Source organism: Notechis scutatus, chromosome 1 (assembly GCF_049901735.1).
Source record: "Notechis scutatus isolate UNSWTSFEM ecotype Mainland chromosome 1, rNotScu1.2, whole genome shotgun sequence".
NCBI classification, from domain to species: domain Eukaryota; kingdom Metazoa; phylum Chordata; class Lepidosauria; order Squamata; family Elapidae; genus Notechis; species Notechis scutatus.
In genome coordinates, this window is record NC_142009.1 from 339,149,465 (window position 1) to 339,155,521 (window position 6,057).

The 6,057-nt window shown below is 36.2% G+C and overlaps 1 long non-coding RNA gene across 1 annotated transcript; it reads left to right on the forward strand.

Annotated features, from left to right (window-relative positions):
• The first annotated feature begins 3,699 nt into the window (after positions 1-3,699).
• On the forward strand, positions 3,700-5,818 carry LOC148133610 (uncharacterized). Its single transcript, XR_015746987.1, has 2 exons — positions 3,700-4,217; positions 4,951-5,818. It is a non-coding gene; the product is annotated as an uncharacterized LOC148133610 (long non-coding RNA).
• Positions 5,819-6,057: the final 239 nt, after the last annotated feature.

The following is a 6,057-nucleotide window of genomic DNA, read 5'->3' on the forward strand; positions in this document are numbered from 1 at the left end:
TGTGGAAGCTATGGAGGTCTGAGAAGCGGCTGAAATGCTGCTGGCGGACATCCACAATGCCACCGCTCGCTGACCCAGGTCTGCAGCAAAGGTGCTTGATGGGGGTAGGGAGCCCTCTGTGTTCCACCATGATTGGCCATTAGGAGTGGCTAGTGGCGAGGCGTGGCTGCCCGTGGGGCACTCTAGGTGAGGGTGCGCAGAGGTGGAGAAATTAATTCACCCCCAAAAAGATGTCCTAGCCATTTTTTCGGGCTGAAAAAAAAACTGGCCTTGTTATATGAAAAACACGGTAGATACCTGTTTTCTTTGAATAAACTCTTTATCTCTTAAGTGCTGGTATCTGCTGTAGGCTATGTAGAAAGGGTGGAGGCTGCTTTCTGCCCCTATAAAGGCATGTTTCTTCATTTCTCATTTGGGAAAATATAATATTGTGCCTTTTTTAATATTTCCCAAAATATTTCATTCTTCTGGGAGGGGGTGGGTGCTAATTTTCTACAGTAGGGTGGGCTGAGAGGGGACCCTCCTTCTGTAAACACCCTTGCAGCATCCCATCTCACCTCCAGGGATCACCTGGGAGGACATGCAGGACACCAAGGATGTCCGCTATCCCCAACCCCATCACCTCCTGCTCAGTCTCCCCTTCACTCTCCTGCTGGTTGCCCTCCGGTTCTTGTTTGAATGTCTTTCAGCCAAAACCAAGCAGCAGTGGAAGGAGGAGACAACACTCACCACTACCACCTATTTGGGGAAGCCTTTCCTTCCCCCTCTACCCAAATGCTTGAAACAGTATAATGTCTCTTTTGCCCTTAGCAATCATTTTGGATGAACTGGATTTGTAAGTTTGACAACTATGAGAACCAAGGGAAGTTGAACATGGCATTATTATGAGCCATTCTGATGCACTGGTTAGAGTACAGTATTACAGGCTGTTCCTGCTGACTGTCAGCTGCCTGCAATTTGGTAGTTCAAATCCCACCAGGCTCAAGGTTGACTCAGCCTTCCATCCTTCCGCAGTGGGTAAAATGAGGACCCACATTGTTTGGGGGCAATATGCTGAATTTGTAAACCACTTAGAAAGGGCTGTGAAGCTCTGTGAAGTGGTATTTAAGTCTAAGTGCTATTGCTATTATGTGAATTAGAAAAGCATGGTTTGAGATTTGGCTGGCACAGCTAATTATGGTTTGATAAAAGTCAATATACAGTTCAAAAACCACACTGTTGGATGTTCCATATGGAAGATATAGAACAGACATAAACTTAGAGTGTGTCTGAAAATATGACCATCACCACAATGTATATTTTTTCTATGGAGGTTTCAAAATAGAATTAAGAGAGGGTTTGATATCAAAAGGATATATATATATTTCAGTGATTTTCCTGTGTACAATTACGAGAAAACTTTAAAGCAAATTTCATTTTTGAACATGGTAATACTAAATTTGAAACAGAATTATGTATGAATTGAGAATGTGTTTTGGCTTAAATGTATTAGCTTTTATTAAAATTTGAAACAAAATGCGAAGAAGTGACAGAATGTATAATGCCACAATATTACTATGTCTGACATTGCTTGTTGCTTGTATTAGCTTCCTAGTCCAGGAAAAGGCATAATCGGGGTCCAACATAAAGGTTGGCAAAGGCCCTCCTGGTCTTGGTTGCTACCTGTTCTTCAACCAGGAACCACAAGCCTAGGATGATGCCCAAATTAACCCCTGGTTCTGTTTGGAATAGGGCAACCTCCTCCAAACTGGACTTTATTTCTATTTAGGTTATTAGTGCAATGCCTTCCAGAACAGGAGATGGAGAACACAATTACACCCAGTCTTGCTAGATTGTGGTTAGTTCTATGAGTTGTTGAGGCCACCTGGGGGTTTATCTACATCAGCAGAATCATCAATCCTGGTCAGGGTGAGCTGCAAAATTTTCAGCAACCGGTTCTCTGGCTGGTTGTTGGGTGGGCATGGCCATGGTGGGCATAGCCTAGTTGACTTCCTGAACCATGGCAGGGGGGCATTTTCACCCGCCCCGGGCTCTGGAGACCTTCCTGAAGCTATTTCTGGCCTTCCAGAACTTCTGGGTGGCCCGTTTTTCAATTTTTCCAGGCTCCGGAGGCTTTCCTTGAGCCTCTTGGAGGGTAAAAATGGCATCCCCCAGGCTCCGGAGGCCCCCCAGAGATCCATTTTTCACCCTCTCCAAGCCTCTGCGCGGGTCCTGGACTTACTTCGCATCCAAAATGGGCCACGTGGTGACTCCTGAGAGGGGCAGGTGTGGTGGGTGGGGCCAGCCAGGGGTGGGATTTGCCAGTTCGCCAAACCAGCCATTCACCTGAACCCAGGCAAACTCGTAGCTGCCACCACTGCTTCTGGTATAAAAGAATGCGTCCCAATGATAATTAAATGGAAAGGACAAAAAAGAAGATCTAGATGGACATTAAATAATACTATTTTAAAAGAAAAAAACTTTACACAATGGATGGAAAAAGAATTGGCCTTCTTCTTTAATGAAAACAAAAAAGAGGATACTTCAATACAGAATGTTTGGGATACAATGAAGGCATATGCAAGAGGATTAATAATAGACTATACAAAGAAAAAGAACATTAGGAAGAGGCAAATGATTAAAGCTCTAGAAGATGACCATAAAAAACTGGAAAAAGAATTACAAAAAACGCCACAGAAAAAAGATATTAAACTTAAAATGGATATAATTAAACATAAAATGGATCAAGCAGAGAAAGAAGAACTGGCACAAAAAATTAGAACTGTTAAACAGAACTATTTTGAAGATGCAAATAGGCCAGGTAGATGGTTAGCATATAAATTGAGAAAAGAGAAAGAATCAAGGAAAATATTACAGTTAATAGACAATCAAGATCAAATATGTTATGGTAATAAAGAGAAAAAGGCAATCATTCGAGACTTTTATGGACAATTATATAAACAGGAGGATCTCGATGAGGAAAAAATTAAACAGTATTTACAAAATGCTAACCTACCTAAGATACCGGATGAAACTGGGGAAATGCTAGAAAGTGCTATAACAATGATGGAATTAACTGAAGCACTTAACAGACAGAACAATGGAAAAGCACCAGGACCAGCTGGTCTCCCGCCAGAATTTTATAGAACACTACAAGAATCGTTGAGCACTCCACTATTAGAAGTCATGAATGAAGTTATGGTAAATAAGAAAATACCTAAAACATGGTCAGAAGCTTATATTACACTTATACCAAAAGAAGGGGTTGACCCATTACAAATTAAGAACTATAGACCTATTTCCTTATTGAATGCAGATTATAAAATCTTTGCTTCAATCTTGGCAGAGAGGCTTAAATAATTTTATTCACCCTGATCAGAACGGTTTTTTACCAAAGAGACAAATTAAAGACAATATGAGGATAATCCTGGATACATTGGAATATTATGAGGCGCACCCTGAAAAACAAATGGCTTTGATATTCTTAGATGCCCAAAAGGCATTTGATAATGTGAATTGGAGATTTATGCTATTATTATTGGAACAGATGGGCTTTGCTAGAAAATTTATTCAAGCAATAGAAGCCATATATTATAAGCAAACGGCAAAAGTAATGATAGATGGAGAACTCACAGACTCTATTAACATTAAAAAAGGTACAAGATAAGGATGTCTATTATCTCCTTTGTTATTTGTATTGACTTTAGAAGTGTTAAATAAAAATATTAGAGAGGATACAAATATAAAAGGAATGAAAGTTAAAAAGGAGGAATTCAAATTGCAAGCCTTTGAAGACGACTTGGTCTTTATTTTGGAAGATCCTCTAGAGACAGCTTTAAAACTATTGGAAAAGATAGAGATGTATGGTGAGATGGCTGGCTTGAAAATAAATAAAGACAAAACAAAGATTTTGACAAAGAACATTTTATTAAGACAAAGAGAAGAGCTGACAGACCTATTGAAAATTCAAGTTACGAATAAAGTTAAATATTTGGGGATATATTTGACGTCAAGATGTACTACACTGAAAGAGAATAACTATATTAAACTTAAACAGCAGATAGCATCTGATCTGAAAAAATGGGAAAACTTACAATTGTCATTGATAGGTAGAATCTCAACAATTAAGAAGAATATTTTACCTAGAATTTTATATTTGTTTCAAACAATACCAATTAGGTTAGGTAAGGACTACTTTGAAGAATTAAATAAAATTGTGTTGAAGTATATATGGCAAGGTAAGAAAGCGAGAATAAAATTAAAACTCTTACAGGATGCTAGAATTAGAGGAGGTTTTGGCCTTCCTAATTGGGAGTTGTATTATCAAGCTGCAAATTTAATGTGGGCTAAAGAATGGATAACGTTAAGAAAGACTAGATTGTTGGCATTAGAAGGACATGATTTATTATTGGGTTGGCATGCTTTTCTATGGTATAAGGGAACTAAATCACAGGGTTATTTTAGAAGGCATTATATATGGGAATCGTTATGGTTGAATTGGGAGAAAATTAAGAAACAATGTTATTTGAAAATCCCAGTTTGGTTATCAACTATGGAAGCTTTTTCTTATCCTATAACCTATAAGAAGGAACAAACAGTTAGATATGGGGAATTACTAGATGAAAAGGGTGAACTTAAAATGATGCAAAATTTAGAAGAATAAGGTATAAAGATGAATTGGTTTTCATATGCGCAAATACATTCAAGGTATCTTAAAGATTCTAAAATGGAAGGATTTTATGACAAATTGACTGATTTAGATAGGATTTTGACAGGTACTGATGAAAAAGTGATCAAAAATTATATAATTATTTGTTGGAAATTAAATTGGAGGAAGAACAAGTTAAAGAAACAATGATTGCTTGGGGGAAGAATTTTGGATATGGGATTGATTTAGAGAAATGGCAAAAGTTGTGGTCTCAAAATTATAAAATGACACTGTCAACAGCATATAAAGAAAATTTGTATAAGATGTTTTATAGGTGGCATTTTCCCCCGACAAGAATTGCAAGAATGTTTAAGAACAAATCTGAAAAATGCTGGAAATGTCATCAGATTCCTGGTTCATATTACCATATGTGGTGGACTTGTGAGGAGGCCAGGAAATACTGGACTAGAATTCGCATATGGTTGGAAAAAATGACAAAGAAACATATAGACTTGAAACCGGAGATTTTTTTATTGGGAATCTTACCTGATACATATAATAAAAATTTAAAATATTTGATTGTAAATGTATTAACAGCGGCTAGGATTGTATTTGCTAAAAATTGGAAGAGTGAGAGAATACCGTTAGAGGAAGAAATCATTAAGAAAATATTGGAATGTGCTGAAATGAGTAGATTGACTTTTGAAATTAGAGAACAAGAAGATAAACAATTTTATGAAGTTTGGGATCTTTTTTATCAATGGTTAGATAATACAATATAATAATAGAATATTTAGAAATCTAGGATATAACGAATATACATTTTTTTTGGTTTTGATAATATTTTAAGAATATTTTATTAAGATAGATTTGGTATGATTTTATGATCTGTTATAAAATAAATTAATTAAACTATAGTTATCTCGCTTAAGTATGAATTAGTTAAATTACAGTCAAATGACTGTTCAATAGTGATATTGGGATATATGGTTGTTGAGTGATGATATGAGTTATTATGCAACATAATTATTATGATGACTATGAAATGGATGCACAAAAAGGAGTGGTAAACCAACCGATACACTGCTTGTAAACTTATGGAGAATGATTATGTTTTTATGTTATGTCTTATGTTCTATGTGTTTGTGTTTGTTGTTAAAATCAATAAAACTTTTTTATAAAAAAAAAAAAGAATGCGTTCCAGATTTTATGCTCTTTATCCATTTTCTAAATTTCCTTAAAGTGAAGAATACAGTGTGATATGTTTCTTCTCTGTCAAGTATTTAATCCATCCATTTTAATAGGTTAAAGGTTGAATTTGTGCTACCGCATATTAATATTATAGGGTTCTTTTTTCAAGCGTGATTCTAATCACTATTATTTAAAAATTATTTCATTCCAGTATAACTATTTTTTATTATTAGTTTGTT